Here is an 18,541-nt window from a genome sequence, read left to right on the forward strand (position 1 = left end):
GGATTGAGGGATATTTTTCACGTGTCTTCTGAGTGGTAGTTCTCAAAGCAAGGAGGGCCAGCAGTGACAGGTAATTGAAATGTGGAAACATGACACTTGTCGGAGCTGATAATTTATAATAACAGGGAATGAAGTGCTCCAAAGAGTCAAACTGAAATTGAGCCAAATCCTAAAGTTCTCCAACATTGAGATCAAAAAGGAGAGGTGAAAGGGCTTTGTCCTCCTTACATCTGGTGGCCTTTGAACAACAGTTCAAAGTGCTCATCATTGCTTTGGAAATGACAAACACTTGAATAGCATATGTCAAATAAGATGTGAAACTGGACACATTTAGTGTTATTGAGTTAAGAATGATGACATAAGGATTATTTGATGAAACATAAAAATCTGCAGCACTCCAACTTTTTTTGAATGCTCCTCAAAGTTCTCCATCATTCAAGATGGAAAGCAATCATAGAGCAAACAAAGCAATAAGCTGGCATGGTTAGTGCAGCAGTGAGTGAAACACTGTTATAGCACCAGTGACTGGGGTTCGAATCTGCACTGTCTGTACGCTCTCCCTTTGCTTGCATGGGTTTCCTCTGGCAGCTCAGGATTCCTGCCACCATTCAAAAATATGGTTGTAGGTTAATCGGGATATTTAGATGGACAGATTCATTGGCTTAAAGGGCCTGTAACTGTGCTGTATGTCTAAATTAAAAAAAAACATTAAATTAAAAAAAAACAGGTAGATCATAGATTGTGGAAATTGTGGTCTAGAGAATCAATTGCGGGGTTGGAATGTTATATTGATACTCTGGTAGTGGAATTCACAATCTTCTCTTCTGCGATGACCAGTGGCACAAAAGGGAGTTGATTCATTAGATATAGTATGAGGGTCCAAAAGAAGAGCTTCTATGATAGATTCATGTAAGATTTGGCTTAAACAAGTTCCTAATGCCAGAATCCTCAGACTTACTCAAGCAGGTTAACCTTTAAAGAACTTTCCAGCAAGTGTCATATGTTCATTAGGTTTGCTTTTGCATGAGTTGCCTACAAGTCAAGCTACTGAAGTGCCATTCAGATTTGTGTTGCTTTCTACTGGGTACCATTGCATTGGAACACAGGAAACACAACGGGTTAGGAAGAAAGTCACAAGACTTCAGAAAGCTTTATCTTTAGGAAAAAAAAACTTCATTATGTGGTGCAAATTAACTTTGTGCAATAGGATAAAATCAGCTGTGTATTTAAATATGTTGCTTGTTTAATAGGCAATAATTTTTTTAAACTGGTATAATGAAATTGAGAACCATTCACAAAATAACCTTCCACTTTATGCTTGCTCGTTGATAACTGACCATTAGACTGTACCTCTTGGATGTAAAAAGTAATTTAAATAGCTGAAGGCATCTTTTTTTAGAATCACATCAGCTTAGAAAAAGAAAATATGTTGTAATAATTGTATGGCCCATGTAGTCCTGTTTAACAAACTAGAGTTTGTCACCTGAAAGATATGACCAGATTAAGCATGTCAGTCTTTTTCACTATGATTTTTTTTTGAGGTGCTGGTCAGAACTTTCAGAATAATCAATTTCACCATATTTTCAATGAAATAATTTGCTAATTAATTTTGGCAAGGTATGGCTAACTAATTTTCCATCAGCATGGACAATTGGATTATGTCAAGCAGAAGAATAATCATGTAAACCTCTCTTTTGTTTCATATATTATTTAATTTTTGCCATTGTTAACAAATGAATAATATTGAAATATCAATGTGCAAGTTAATCCCGGAATTTGAAGGAGCATCATGTTTCACTGATTTGGGTTCAAAAGAAAGAAAAAATCCCTCTGGAGTAAAATTGACTTTATGCTTTATGTTGCTGTAATTTAGTAGAATTGTTGATTAATAAGATATAGAATGTTATTCTAGTTTTCTGGAGGTACAAAACATTGTGCAGAACAGGTTATCAAATTCTAGGTTTTGGTTATTTTGTTTTTTGGGCTTTATTCATTGATGAGGAAAGCATATAATTTACTGTATTATTAGATGCACAATATTCAGACAATTTCCTGTAGGAAAAGGCACACCCTAAAAATCAGAATCCATCATTATTCTTTGAAATCATAGGTTTAGTTTTAAGAATCGAATTATGTTCTCCTGCTCGCTCTATCTTTTAACATGTCTCCCACCATCACTAAAGTTGCCTCTTCCTACCTCCATATCATTGCCTGACTTTGCCCTTGCCTCATTGCTCCTGTTGGTGTAACCCCCAATTTTGCCTGTAATATCTGTAAACTTGACAGTACCAACGTACATCTGCTCACCTCTCAAATTCTACTGTCAAGTGTTGCTGGTGATGTCCAAAGCCCAGAAGATGGATAAACAAATTCTGCCATATCCTGCACATATTTCAATTATACATCTTTGCACTGTAATGCCTTAACTATAAGAGATTCATTATTTTTTCCAATTTGAACTAAGGTCTCACCTTCTCTCATCCACTCTATTTCCTTTTGGCACTCATTTTTGAATTTCAGTAGTGCCCCAAATTGGCCATTGGATCATCCATAAATGTAATCACTTATCCATTGTTACCTGTACTTTAATTTACAAAGGCTAGAAGTGCTCACATTAATTCTCTAAATCCTTCCACCTTTCTAATTTCTTTAAACCAAATCTTAGAAGCTTCACTCTTGAATCAAACTCGACATTTACCATAATGCCTTTTTTTACACCTTCGTATCAATGTTTTTGATGATGTCTCCGTGTAATACCTTGAGATATTTTGTTGCATTGCAGATGCTATGCAAATACAAGTTGTTGATATTTGAATTAACACACAAAAGTGCTTTAGAAACACTGCAGGTCACGCAGCCTCCATAGGAAGCAAAGATGCATAACCTACGTTTCAGGCCTGAGCCCTTCATCGAGGAATGAGCAAAAAGCAGGCAAGGGTCTGAATGAAAAGGTGGGGAGAGGAGGGCGAGGAATACAGGTCAATAGGCGAGAGATCAGAGTGCAAATGCGCGGGAGAGCAGAAGAGAAAATATCTGAGAAGTGAAAGGTCAAATCAGCTGCATGAACTGCTGAGTTTCTCCAGCATTTTTGTGTATTAAACCACAATCTCAGTGTCTGCAGACTTCGCTGGTGAACCTGTTAGTATCTTGATTGTTTTAAATCATTTTGTTTGAAATCACTGTGGTATGAAGTTGGTCAATTAATTGAAGGTTCAATTTAATTCCTGGTCATGAAACTTGAGTATTCCTTTTGAGGCATGCTCAATAATTAGAAAACTTTGAATATTTATTTAAATCTAAATTTATATCAAGTAGCAGGACTGCTCATTAGCAAGCACACTGGAGGATACTAACAGCATGAAGAGTGAGTTACCAAGAGCAACCAGTGAATTTGGCTGAAAATATTTGCAGTGCAAACAATGGAAGATTGTCAGAGCAGCTGCTCCATGGCAGAAGGCAGCATTGTGGACAACAAAACCAATTTTGGCAGTTACAAAATTGGGGCACACACAGATGATAATAGATAGCTGAAGAAAGAGAAGAATATTTTAGACCTCCAAGCTCCAGCCAATGTGGAAGAAAGACGTGAGGTAGATCAGAGGCAGCAATACGAAAAAAAAATCACATAAGCACGCATCGGACCAAATCTGTTTACATTATTGTTTGCCCAGCTATCTGCCAGCAGCGTGCTTGTGTGCATATAACACTAATGAGTTAGGAGCTGGAATAGGTCACTTTTCCCTTCAAGCCTGCATTGCCATTTGATAAGTTCAAGGAAATCTGATTGCATCCTCAAATTTGCAATCTTTCCTCATTGTAGAAATCTTTAAATAATATTCTAACTCAGCCTTAACAAGATTCAAAGATTCAGCTTTAACTGCCCATTGAGGAAGAGAATGCCAAAGATGCACAACTGTCCAAGAGACAAAGTTTTTACCTCACTTTTGACTTAAAGGGAAAATCATCTTATTTTTAAAAAGTGATTTTATTGACTGCTAAGAGTCTGCATTGGGACACTTTCAGGAAAGATTGCTTCTGGAAGGTTCTTCAAACAAGTGTGTATAAAAAACATTATGTGTTCACCCTTAATGTGCTGAATGATTTACTGGGTTTTCTTCCCAACATCAATCCTGTGCACACTCTGCTCTGGTACAATTAATTTTAATTTTAAAATAATGCCCAGCATTTACTTCCTATTTCCTTCACATGTCATTCTTTAGTTTACATTTTATTTATTAGATCATACAAGTATCCCAGTAACACAAAGAAAAATTGCACCTAATAAAATTCAGCCGCAGTTGTCACTCAGAGGAGTGCCTTACATTGAATGCACCATCTCTGCTGTTGACCAGCAATCTTATCACATCAAATTGCTGGGCAGCAGGGATCATAAATATTTCTTTTATAAAGGGTGGTCTCTTGCTGGGAAGTGAAATAACATTGACATTTGAAAGTAACTTGGAAACCTGTGAAACATGGTATTTACTGCTCCTTCTGTGACTTCAACTCACTGGTATCCAGTAACATCTTGGCTTCAAACTTAAGCTTCTATGAGAAAGGTATTTTTCGATATCAACACTGAAGTGAAGGATAGAATGCACAAATAACACCACTGCTGCATAATCAAAGAACAGCTACAAAACACGTGAGAGTTGCAGCTTTATTTAGCTTCAAATGTATCATTTGTGTCAGAGCTGCTGCTACCAATATTCCATAGAGCAACTAGTAGTAAGTACGATTAAAATAAGAAAAAAAATTCTAATCTTTATAATTCATATGGCAACAGGCTATGTGCTTGCCTTGAGTAGAGTAGATTAGAGGGGGTGTATTATGACTGTTTCTGCTCTCCCACATTTTTTTTCAAGAAGCCTAGACAACTGATGATGTTGCACCATAAATTCTTTGTTATTTGTTCTGTGGATGCACAAGAGAGATAATGCACAATGGATAATCACAGTCAGAGGGTTGCATTGCCCATATACTCTAATCCCATTTGCCTAGACTCAGCTCATATACTTTTACTTCTTTAAATGGCATAAAACACAGGCTTTTATCCGTCTCTACCAGCTTATTCCATATAACCGCCACGCTCAGGGTGAAAACGTTCTCCTCAGATATCTTTCAATTTCCTCCCCCTTCATGCTCTCTAATATTAGACTCACACAACGTAGAAAAACAGAAAGACTGTCTACCCTATCTATGCCCTTATACTTTTATAAGCCTTGGCAAGGCCTCAGCCCCCAACATTGTAGTGGGAATAAACCCAACCTATTCAATCTATTTTTATATTTAAGGCTTTCCATTCCAAGTAAATTCCTGATGAATTTCTTCCACACTCCTGCTAATGTTATCACATACTTCCTGTTGTAAGCAGTACAAACTGTGGCTGCAAATAAAATGTGGTAAAGTAAATCAGTGGCAAATGTGTTTCAACTTTCAAAGAAACCAGACGTTAATCAAGATGTAGCGGGCCGAGTGATTAGATAGGCAGAATCGTCACCCCAGTCATCTGACACAAGATAGCATGGGCCCCCCCTTCCCTTCTGAGGAGAAGCCTGCAGTTGGCGACACATGTTGCCTGGGGGAATGGCGCTGCTTCTGTCTTGTGCACCGCTGGATGGGCAGTGATGCCACGACATGCTGATGTCACTTCCTCAGGCCTGCGCTCCCCTCACAGGAAATGGCCAGTCCCCTTGAGCAGAACGATGAATTAAAAATAAAGTTCAGTTACTAGTTCACCTCAGGCTGGTGGACGTCTCTCATTTCGGTAGCACTGCCATTAACAGATGCTACAAAATGTTCAAATGCACCTCAAGTCATATTGTTTGAGATGTCATGTAGAAATTTTTAATTAGAGTAGCTTTAAAAATTTCTAGGATGTGTAATATTGTCAAAAATGGATCAGGAACATAGTTTTCAATTAATATGTTAACATATGTATAACCATAAAAATGAAGATAATTTTACGGCATATGACCACAGTGGCAACTGAAACGAATGAGTCTTGATAGAGATATGTCAATTATTTTTAAATGAAAGCAAGTCCATGATTTCCAAATTGCCTTTTCAAACATATAAACTTAAAGAATAAAACAACAAACCATATTTGTCAAGATGCCCTGCTGCAGAACCTCCCATGGAATAAGAAAATGGAAATTATTCTTGGAGATATTGCTCAGTAATTAAACAGCCTTCAGACCTGCACAAAAGTGCTGGAGAAACTTGGAAGGTCAGGCAGCACCCAGAGAAAGCACAAGGCAGTCAATGTTTCAGATCTTGCAACATATTCAAACTCACACTGGATCTATCACCCTACTGATTTCAACAAAGATTGCTAATCTATAAAGATGAAAGCAAAGGGGTAATATATTAATTTTCATTGTTTTAGATTGATTTAATCATCCTAACAAATTATGAAACCTTGTAGATTTTCATGAAATCATGAGGGGCATTAATATAGTGAGTGTACAATGTTTTTTTTCCTCAGGATAGACGATTCTAGTAATAGAGGACATTGGATAAAGGTGAGAAGGGAGATATCAAAAGGGATCTGACAAATACACTTTTCAAGAAGAAGGTAGTCTGTTTCTGGAATGAGCTGCCAGAGGAAACTGTTGAAGTGGGTACAATTGAAGCGTTCAAAAGATATTTGGACAAAATAATGGATAGGAAGAGCTTTAAAGGATATGGATTTCTGCCACCATCCTATAATTAGTTAGGGGGCAATATTAGCCACTGAAAGTTCAGTTAAAATGGCCAAAACACATTAAATTCATTTATCAACATGAAAGGAATGGGCAGCAAAAGAAAAATTATAAAGTAAGTGCGTGTGCGTGCATTCTAAAGATGTCTGTCCAAAATCTACATTCAGCAATGGTAAACAAAATAGACATGTTCTAAGCTTGGTAGTGACAAGAATAAAATAAGCTTTTCAGTACTGCACAATGAAGAGAGGGACTGAATGTCAAATTCTGAGAAACAAATGCTACATATTAAAAGAGCAGCTTTTCCTGGTTGTCAAAGTGAAGGGTTTATTTTTCAGCAAGAGGTTTTATTTTTACATAATGCGATTAGTGCCAGCACATAAGAGCAGGTTTAGCATAGGTTAGCCGCAGACGAAGAATGCATTAATCTCAGAATCATAACTTGAATATGTGTGTTTTCTTTCCCCCACTAGCTCTCCAGCCTTGAACAAGATTGCCAATTTAGCACCAATTTTGTCACGCAACATGTCGTCTTACCCTGTGGCATTGATCCCACCAGGAACCAAGTTGAAAATATTCTGTCTCATTTCATGTAGAATGCCACAGCCATTGGAAACAAAAACTCTTCCTGTTAACTGTTACGATCTCATGTTTTTGTGACAGGGATAATAAATCTCTCTGTTCTTTTCTCGTTGCAAAATTAAACTCTTTCCAGTGATGACAGTTATGGTGAAGAACTTCCAAAAAGGGACACCACATCAGAATAAAAAACATGTTTCTCAAACAGAAGTGCAGTTCAATGCCTGAACAATTAAATTCAATCCACTTTCTGAACTGTGCAAACAAACGTTTTAATAGTAGAGTAGGAAAAATCTAATCCGGATGCTTTTCGCGGGCTCTGGGAAGTCAGTACAATGGTGTTAATAATTCAGAAGCCAAGACTAACAATGCTGAAACCAACTTTCATCTCAGCACTTGGGAAATTTAAATTAAATTAAATAACAAGTTTTGAATGAAAATCTTAATTATGGTGACAACAAAGCTCCCAGTCTGTTTTTTAAAAAAATCTCATTCATTAATATCCTGCAGGAAGGTGAAATCTGTCATCATTACCCAGTGATTCTAAACTAAACACAGCAAGGCTTACTTTTTAATAATGCTTAAAGAACCTATCAATCTTCCGAATTGCATAAAAGCAGATGCATCACCCAATGTTGACCTTGAACCTGGATTTGGACACAGCAAAGCCTTTCACTCCAAGTCTGTTTGAAAAGTTCTTTCAAAGCTCATAACGAGAAGAACTGTTTATTAACTTGGGGGTTGGGAAGCACTGTCCTCTTACTTCAGCTGATGAATAAAGAATGATGAATAGAGTAGAGAATAAAGAAAGCTAATGAATCAATAAAGAATGACATTTGGAAAAAGTAATAGTAGAGAATGTTCCCGAGATCCAGGCTTCAATGACCACCACCATTCACAATGATATCTCTGAGCCCTTTCTTATTACAAAAGGTAATAAGAAGGATACTTTATACTTTATACTATTACTTTATACTAAAAGATCAAACTGAGGCAGATGTGCATGTCAACATAGTTAGTAGGAAAAACTATATATAACCATAGAATGCTACAGCACAGAAAAAAGGCTATTCAGTCCTAGTTTATGCCAACCATTATTTTTAGTCCCATTGACCTGCTTCAATTCCATAACCCTCCAGACCTCTCCCATCCATGTATCCATCCAACTTATTCTTTATTTTAATACTTTATTTAAAAATTTAAAAGCATGAAACATACAATTAATAAACAATTAGCACACAATATATAACATTAATAAGTAAACATGGTGAATAACAAAAACCCTTCTTTCCCACCTCTTAATCAATAAAGCCTCCCCCTTTTCATTCCCCCTACCTAAACCACTCCTAAACTCCACCCTCAAAAATAAGGAAATGGAAGAAAAAAAAGATGTAAATTACAATAACATAGAGAATTGTCATGGACTGAGGTACTTCCACCACACCGAGGCAGAAGCATTCAAAATTTTAAACCAATATAATCCAAATAAGGGCTAAATTTTATGATATGAAAGATAATTATCTCGTAAATTATCTTATTTTTTCCAATGGTATGCAAGATCTCAATTCTGTATGCCTATATAAATTGAACTCAATATCATTTTTCCAAGTAATCACAATACAATTTCTTGCTACAGCTAACGCTAATCTCAAAAATGCTATTTGATATTTATTTAATCTTACTTCCAAACAAATCTTTTTTTCAAATTACTTAGCAAAATATTGATGGATTCATTGAAAGTTGAACTTTAATATTATTTTGTAAAAGTTCCTTAAACTGCAGCCAAAAGGGTTTAACCTTTACACGTAGAATGTAAAAATGCTTCTACCTCTTTCTGACATTTAAAACATCAATCTGTGGAAAGTAAATTATATCTCTTTAATTTTCTCAGGAGTTAAATATAATTGATTTATAAAATTATAATGAACTAATCTGTATCTTACATTCACAATGTTTGTCATACCATCTTTGCTCAAATTTCTCCAATCCTCCTGAGTAATTTCTGTTCCTAAATCTTTTTTCCCATTTTAACCTAGATTTTTGTAAATCTGGTTTAGGCATTTTATTCTGCAATCATGCATAAATTTCAAATATAAATCTTTTTCTTCTACCATACAGAAATTAAAATTTCAAAATTAGTCTGTCTGAGCAACCTCAAAGTATTTCCAAATTGATCTAATAACAAACCTCCTAACTTGATAATAACAAAAAAGAATATTTGATGGCATTTCATATTTGTCCTTCAATCTTTGAAAATAAATAAAATGACCTGCTTCACAGCAATTTTGTACAAGTTTAATTCCTTTTTGATCCCATATTTTCAAAAGTTGTTTATTGACCGTAAAGGGAAAAAGTTTATTCTGATATAGAGGTGTTTTCATAATAACTTGACCACATGTACTTATTTCTTTATTTATCCTATTCCATATTTCCATCAAATATATAACAAAATGTAAATTATATTTATGCAACAACTTCAAATTCCAATTATATATAAATTGATCCCTTTTATTCTCATTAATTTGACTTAATTCAATTTCTGCCCATACCAATTGGCTTTCCAAATCAAACATGCTATTAATAAACTTTAATTGTGCCGCATTCTAATAATTTTGAAAATTTGGAATTTGTAAGCCTCCTAATTCATGTTTCCATGTTCATTTTTGTAAAGACACTTTTGCCATTTTGTCTTTCCATAAAATCTTCCTAACTATAAAATTTAAATCTTTAAAGAATTTCTGAGGAACTTTGCAGGGAATAGACTGAAAAATATATTGTAATCTAGGGAAAATATTCATTTTGATACAATTAACTTTACCAATTAATGTTATCGGTAAATCTTTCCATCGATTTATATCATTCTTAATTTTATAAAATAACGATTTATTCTTAAAACTCAAGATTGAGACTGTATACACCACACCAGATGGCAGCTCATTCCATACTCCCACCACTCTCAGTGAAGAACTTTTCCCTAATGTTCCCCTTAAACCTTTCCCTTTTCATCTTAAAACTATGACCTCTCATATTTATCTCCCTCAATAAGTGGAAAAAGTTGCATCCACTCTGTCTAAAACTCCCATAATCTTGTAAACCTCCATTAAATCTTCCCTCATTCTTCTTTGCTCCAATGAATTAAGTCCTAACCTGTTTCATCTTTCCCTGGAACTCAACTCCTGAAGATCTGGCAACATCCTAGTAAATCCTCTCTGCATTCTTTCAATCTTTTTGATATCCTTCCTGTCATTAGGCAAACAGAATTGTATACATATTCAAAATTTTGCCTTATCAATGTCTTAAACAGGTTCTTCATAACATCCCAACTCCTATACTCAATACTTTGATATATAAAGGCTAAGATGCCAAAAGCTTTCTTTGTAACCCTGTCCACCTGCGATGCCACTTTCAGAGAAATAAGTATCTGTATTCCCAGATCTCTCTGCTACTCCACACTCCTCATTGCCATAGCATTTACTCTGTCTGTCCTACCTTGATCTGCCCTTCCAAAAAGCATCACCTCACACTTGTCTGCATTGAACTCCATCTGCCATTTTTTGGACCATTCTCCCAGTTGATTGAGATCCCTCTGGAAGGTTTGAAAATCTTCCTCGCTGTCCATTACACCTTCTATCTTTGTGTCATCAGCAAACCTGCTGATCCAATTTACCACATCATCATCAAGATCATTGATATACACAACAAACAACAATGGTCCCAACACCAATCCCTGAGGCACAGCACTAATCACAGACTTCCAGTCTGAGAAGCAATCATCCACAACTAGTCTCTGTTTTCTCTACAGAGCCAATTACAAATCCAATTTACAACCTCGACATAGATACATAGTGCCATAACCTTCTGAACTAATCTCCCATGTGGGACTTTATCAAACGCTTTACTGAACACCATGTAGACAACATCTCCTTCATCTACTTTCTTGGTAACATCTTCAAAAAACTCTACAAGATTTGTTAAACTCAACCTACCATGCACAAAGCCATGCTCACTGACCTTAATCAGCCCATGACTATCCAAATACTTATAATATTCTACCTCTCAGAACTCCTTCCAATAATTTAGCTATTACTGACATGAGGTTCAACAGTCTATAATTATCTTGACTATTTTTGAGACTATTTTAAACAACTGAACAACATGAGCTACCCTCCAATCCTCTGGCACTTCACGCTCAGCTCAGGACATTTTGAATATATCTGCCAGGGCCTCTGAAATTTCTACACTAATCTCCCTCAAGGTCTGAGATAATATTATATCCTGCCCAGGTGATTAATCTAACTTTATTTGCTGTAAGGCAGTACTTCTTCATCCTTAATCTCCATATGTTCTGTGACCCTTCTGTTTGTTTCCCTTCATTCCTTACACACTATACCAGTTTCCTGAGTAAATACTGTTACAAAAAACTTGTTTAAAATCTCCCCCATTTCATGAGGCTCCACACAGTTAAAAACTCTGATCCTCCAAGGGACCATTTTCTTTCCCTTACTATCCTTTCACTCTTAATATACTTATTAAAACCCATCACGTTTACCTTGACATTATCTGCCAAAGCAACCTCACATCTTCTTTTTGCCTTTCTGATTTCCTTCTTGAGTATTTTCTTGCATTTTCTGTACTCTTCAAGAACCTTGAAAACCAGGGTTCCCTATGCCTGTTAATTTTGCCTTCAATGCAAACTCTGTATTCTCAAGAGCTCCCCTTTGAAGGCCATCCACTTACTTAACACACCCTTTCCAGAAAACAACATATCCGAATCCACTCTTCCTACATATTCTCTCATTTCCACAAAATTTGCCTTCTTCCAATTGAGAATCCCAACAATGAGGGCCAGACATCCTTTTCCATAAATATCTTGAAGCTAATGACACTATCGACACTGGACCCAAAATGTTCACCTACACATTCACCTGACCTCCCTTGTTCCCTAGTAGGAGATCAAGTAATGCATCCTTTCTCGTTTATTTAGAAAACTTTATTATTTAGAACTATATTATTTAGAAAACTTTATTATTTAGAAAACTTTATTATTAATATAGAAAACTATATTATTTAGAAAACTTTCCTGAACACATTTGACAAACTCCAAGCCATCCAGTCCTTTTATAGTATGGGAGTCCCAGTTAAAATTTGGAAACTGAAATCTCCTACTATCACAACGTCCTGCTTCTTACTTTGGTCTGCTATCTCTACAGATTTGCTCCACCAATTCTCTCTGACTATTGGCCGATCTACTGTATATATCTTTCTTCTTTGGCTTGGCTTTGCAGACGAAGATTTATGGAGGGGTAAAATGTCCACGACAGCTGCAGGCTCGTTTGTGGCTGACAAGTCCGATGTGGGACAGGCAGACACGGTTGCAACGGTTGCAGGGGAAAATTGGTTGGTTGGGGCTGGGTGTTGGGTTTTTCCTCCTTTGTCTTTTGTCAGTGAGGTGGGCTCTGCGTTCTTCTTCAAAGGAGGTTGCTGCCCGCCAAACTGTGAGGTGCCAAGATGCACGGTTTGAGGCGATATCAGCCCACTGGCAGTGGTCAATGTGGCAGGCACCAAGAGATTTCTTTAGGCAGTCCTTGTACCTCTTCTTTGGTGCATCTCTGTCACGGTGGCCAGTGGAGAGCTTGCCATATAACACGACGATCTTGGGAAGGCGATGGTCCTCCATTCTGGAGACGTGACCTACCCAGCGCAGTTGGATCTTCAGCAGTGTGAATTCGATGCTATCAGCCTCTGCCATCTCAAGTACTTCGATGTTAGGGATGAAGTCGCTCCAATGAATGCTGAGGATGGAGTGGAGACAACGCTGGTGGAAGCGTTCTACGAGCCGTAGGTGATGCCGGAGCCGAACAGGACTGTGGGTATGACAATGGCTCTGTATATGCTAATCTTTGTGTGGTTTTTCATTTGGTTGTTTTTCCAGACTCTTTTGTGTAGTCTTCCAAAGGCGCTATTTGCCTTGGCGAGTCTGTGGTCTATCTCATTGTCGATCCTTGCATCCAATGAAATGGTGCAGCCGAGATAGGTAAACTGGTTGACCGTTTTGAATTTTGTGTGCCCGATGGAGATGTATGGGGGCTGGTAGTCATGGTGGGGAGCTGGCTGATGGAGGACCTCAGTTTTCTTCAGGCTGACTTCCAGGCCAAACATTTTGGCAGTTTCCGCAAAACAGGACGTCAAGCGCTGAAGAGCTGGCTCTGAATGGGCAACTAAAGTGGCATCGTCTGCAAAGAGTAGTTCACGGACAAGTTGCTCTTGTGTCTTGGTGTGAGCTTGCAGGCGCCTCAGATTGATGCAGGACTATGTTTATGCTAACACCAGAAACAGCATGCAATCATATAAGCAATCGCACAAACAATGAACAGGTCAAAGTTTTGCTATCCTACAAAGTAATCAATGTTCTATTCAATCATGCCATCAACCAACCATCTCACCACTAGCCATCAACTAACCATCTCACCACTAGCTTGCTCATGAGATTCAGTTTGGGTTATACTAGTGTTATGGGTGGATTGTGAAGAATGTGTGGCCTTCCTGATTGTCTGCAATATTGTGGATTGTGGGTAGTCATGTGTCCTCTCTGTCTGAAACTTATTTGGAAGTCACATCACCTGTCAATCAAGGTTGGACTCCTGCCACCCATTAGTACATCCCTTGCTGTTGGCTCATTTAAATTGCATAGGGTTATTATTAGCTAAATTCCCAGATCAGAACTGTATATAACATCGATACATAGCACATTTCTTTCTCTCTGCCTCATGATCCAAGTTCCAAACATCGCTCAAAGTAAGGTCACTACAGTGGAAGTGTCCTGAGTAAGGTGTGCACTACACTTAAGCAGAGCTGTAGAATTGCGATAGATCAATGATTGCAGAGAGTCACACCCCCATTGGTACAGGGAACTGAGAGTGTGTGTGGAAGTCCCTGTGTGTAGAGTGTGTGAGTGCATAGAATATAGGCAGCCACTGGTATTGGAGTCCAACCTGGGCTCAATGTGAATATCTATAACGTTGCTTAGTAGTAGAGTTATTGAGTACTGTTTAATGTTCTCCCCTGTTTGTCTCCTATGTGTTCATTAAAATTAGCTGTGATTTTAACACTTGTCTCTCTGTGAACCCACTGAACCTGATACTCTTCCAAAAACAACCAGGACCACTTGACTCCACACCTCATTAATGCCATGATACAAACATGTGTGAAGGATGAAATTCAATAACGTGAGTGACTGACCTTGGATGGCACGGCGAGCATTGCGGTTAGAGTGCAATGCTATTATAGCGCCAAAAACCCACGTTCCAATTTGGTGCTATCCTCCACCCCTCCAAAAACATATGGGAGTGTAAGTTAATTGGAAATGGCTTATCATTAAAATTTATAAAATTACAAATAAATTTTTTTTAAAATTAAAATATCCTTTAACTGTCTTGTTTGATATTGTTTGAGAGATTGCATAACTTTAATGTCATCTGATTTGGATGTCTTACCCTTTATTTCTCTTATGGCTAGGTGGGCAGTGTTGCTCAAATGGAAGGACGTTGCTCCGCCTATCCACGCTCAATGGCTACGTAATGTTATGACTCGTTTAAATTTAGAGAAAATTCGATGCTCTATTTCCAATTTGAATTTAAATTTTCAAATACTGTATGGACTCTTTGAATTACTTTTTGGTATTAATGCAGAGGTGTTGACGAATAGGTGATTTATTACTCTAATAAGAATGTTTTTTCGTCTGACAAACAGCTTCCTTTTTGGAAGTGAGCTTCGATTTTATTTTTAAAATAATAAAATATTACTGAAATATGATTAGTTTGATTAAGAATCTGGGGTACCTTGGATGACATGTGCAATGTGTTTTTTTATTTTAAATATGTGTTCTTATGTACTCTGCATTTTTCAATGTGAAATTTTAATTGCAATAAAAATATTGAAAAAGTAAATGAAAGAAAATATCAAAGAGATGTTTATCCAATGAAAGCACCATGAAGCCCTGGTAAAAAGAAGTCAGAAATGAAGGGGGAAAACACAAGATGAGTGTAGTGATACAACCACAGCACTGGTCTGAGCTCCCACCTGCCTACTGCAGGGGGCAACTGCTGTACCTGCAGGGAGGCAACCTGGGAGGCTGGCCCCACCTGCCGGCTGTCAATTATCAGTCTGTATATAGACTTAAGTCGGCCCCTCCCGGGGTCAGTTGGACACATGGAGCCAGCAGAGGACAGTCAGGCACACATGGAGCCAGCAAAGATATTAAAACTGTTGTGTACAGAGTTTGAGCTGATTAAAGCCTGTAGGTAGTACAGTCTTCTCGTGCTTTGTGTTTGCTTGCTGCACCAGAGTGCATCACAATTTAATCAGCTCAAGAATTTTAAATGTTCCTCACCATCGAGAGGCTGGATATCGACCCTCAACACCCGGTCGCCCCAGCATACCACCAAAGATTGCCTGGGAGCCGACCCTCTCCGGAGGGACCCACTCCTCACAGACCCACTCCACACCTACACCTTCACGCTGCCAGACATCATCCTGCTCACACCACCGGCCACCCCAGACCCAGCCGACCCTTAGGCAGCCCATTCCTTGCCGAACATTGAACAGGAGCCGGCCCTGCGATTGTCTCAGAGGCACAGACAATTGCCGGACCGCCTGAACTTGTAAACACTACCCAGTGCCCAAGGATACCACCCCCCACTCCGAGGATTCATTTTAAAGAAGGGGTGAAGGTGGTGATACAACCACTACACTGGCCGCACTCCTACCAGCCTACTGCAGTGGACAACCACTGTATCTGCAGGTAGGCAACCTGGAAGGCTAATCTCACCTGGCCTGCTGTCAATCACCAGCCTGTATATAGGCTTGAGCTGGCCCCTCCTGTGGCCAGTTGGAGCCAGCAGAAGACAGCCCAGCACACGTTGAGCCAGAAAAGATATTAAGACTGGTGTGTACAGAGTTTGAGCTGATTGAAGCTTCTCGTGTTTTGTGTTTGCCTGCTGCACTACAGCGCATCACACTGAGGTCAAGGCTTTAATAAAGGGTGAAGATGTTGATGGTTGGAAGCCAATCATTCTCACCCCAGGACATCACTGCACAAGTTCTCTGAACATTGGCTGAAGCCAAGCAAAATTCTAGCTGCCTAATCAATGACCTTGCTTTCATCAAAAGATCAGAAGTGAGAATGTTCTCTCATGATTACATAACGTTCAATTTTTTTTTGTGAAGCAAATTAAGTTTGCCCACCTAGAGTAGCATCAAATCAGGTTTCAAGCATGTGCTGATACACAACATCTGCCATTTGCAAGAAACAAATTTGAGACAATAAACATTCTGACATGAGAGAACAGCTACCTATGCCTAATATATATAAAAAAATGCTGGAGGAACTCAACAGGACAGAGAGCATCGAGGAAACGTAAAAAAAATAGTCTATGTTTTGGGCCAAAACCCTTCCTATCTCTCTCCTGCCACCAATACACTTGGCTCAAGGATGTATTATTTACAAAATGCTCCAAAGTTATTGACTTGGAGAGTAATTCTCAACCCTGATGTCTGCCTCCAGGCAAACCAAAGAGCAGCATGGATAATAATATCACCATCTACATATGTCCCACAAGGACCATTCTGACGTGAAAAGTTATTACCATTCCTTTCTCATCACAGAATCAAGATATCAACTGAGGAATTGTGGATGTCACTATGGAAGAATGGCAATGCTTGAGACAGGGGTTTCTCTATCAACTTTGAGCAAGAAAAAGAGCAAAGGCATTCAAGAATTGATCAATGGGCATGATAAATGGTAAAAATACAACCTGAGACTATTTTCCAAAAGGACTTTTGAGAATGGGTAAATTCTTCTTCTTTCTTCTTTGGCTTGGCTTCACGGACGAATATTTATGGAGGGGGTAAAAGTCCACGTCAGCTGCAGGCTCGTTTGTGGCTGACAAGTCCGATGCGGGACAGGCAGACACGGTTGCAGCGGCTGCAGGGGAAAATTGGTTGGTTGGGGTTGGGTGTTGGGTTTTTCCTCCTTTGCCTTTTGTCAGTGAGGTGAGCTCTGCAGTCTTCTTCAAAGGAGGTTGCTGCCCGCCAAACGGTGAGGCGCCAAGATGCACGGTTTGAGGCGATATCAGCCCACTGGCAGTGGTCAATGTGGCAGGCACCAAGAGATTTCTTTAGGCAGTCCTTGTACCTTTTCTTTGGTGCACCTCTGTCACGGTGGCCAGTGGAGAGCTCGCCATATAACACGATCTTGGGAAGGCGATGGTCCTCCATTCTGGAGACGTGACCCACCCAGCGCAGCTGGATCTTCAGCAACGTGGACTCGATGCTGTCGACCTCTGCCATCTCGAGTACTTCGACGTTAGGGATGAAAGCGCTCCAATGGATGTTGAGGATGGAGCAGAGACAACGCTGGTGGAAGCGTTCTAGGAGCCGTAGGTGATGCCGGTAGAGAACCCATGATTCGGAGCCGAACAGGAGTGTGGGTATGACAACGGCTCTGTATACGCTTATCTTTGTGAGGTTTTTCATTTGGTTGTTTTTCCAGACTCTTTTGTGTAGTCTTTCAAAGGCGCTATTTGCCTTGGTGAGTCTGTTGTCTATCTCATTGTCGATCCTTGCATCTGATAAAATGGTGCAGCCGAGATAGGTAAACTGGTTGACCGTTTTGAGTTTTGTGTGCCCGATGGAGATGTGGGGGGGCTGGTAGTCATGGTGGGGAGCTGGCTGATGGAGGACCTCTAGAGCGCATCGGATATCCCCCAAAGTTCCTCAACATGATTATCCAACTGCATGAAAACCAACAAGGTCAGGTCAGATACAGAAATGAGCTCTCTGAACCCTTCTCCATTAACAATGGCGTGAAGCAAGGCTGTGTTCTCGCACCAACCCTCTTTTCAATCTTCTTCAGCATGATGCTGAACCAAGCCATGAAAGACCCCAACAATGAAGACGCTGTTTACATCCGGTACCGCACGGATGGCAGTCTCTTCAATCTGAGGTGCCTGCAAGCTCACACCAAGACACAAGAGCAACTTGTCCGTGAACTACTCTTTGCAGACGATGCCGCTTTAGTTGCCCATTCAGAGCCAGCTCTTCAGCGCTTGACGTCCTGCTTTGCGGAAACTGCCAAAGTGTTTGGCCTGGAAGTCAGCCTGAAGAAAACTGAGGTCCTCCATCAGCCAGCGAATGGGTAAATATAAAACTGCAAAATGATTAACAATAAATCTTTGTTCGACATGGGTATTACAGAATGG

At 39.0% G+C, this 18,541-nt stretch overlaps 1 protein-coding gene across 4 annotated transcripts in view; it reads right to left on the reverse strand.

Annotated features, from left to right (window-relative positions):
• Positions 1-18,541, reverse strand: part of csmd3b (CUB and Sushi multiple domains 3b) — a 927,060-nt gene that overhangs the window by 300,176 nt on the left and 608,343 nt on the right. The gene's annotated exons all lie outside the window — the stretch shown is intronic.

The sequence above is a fragment of the Narcine bancroftii genome, chromosome 2 (assembly GCF_036971445.1).
Source record: "Narcine bancroftii isolate sNarBan1 chromosome 2, sNarBan1.hap1, whole genome shotgun sequence".
Classification (NCBI taxonomy): domain Eukaryota; kingdom Metazoa; phylum Chordata; class Chondrichthyes; order Torpediniformes; family Narcinidae; genus Narcine; species Narcine bancroftii.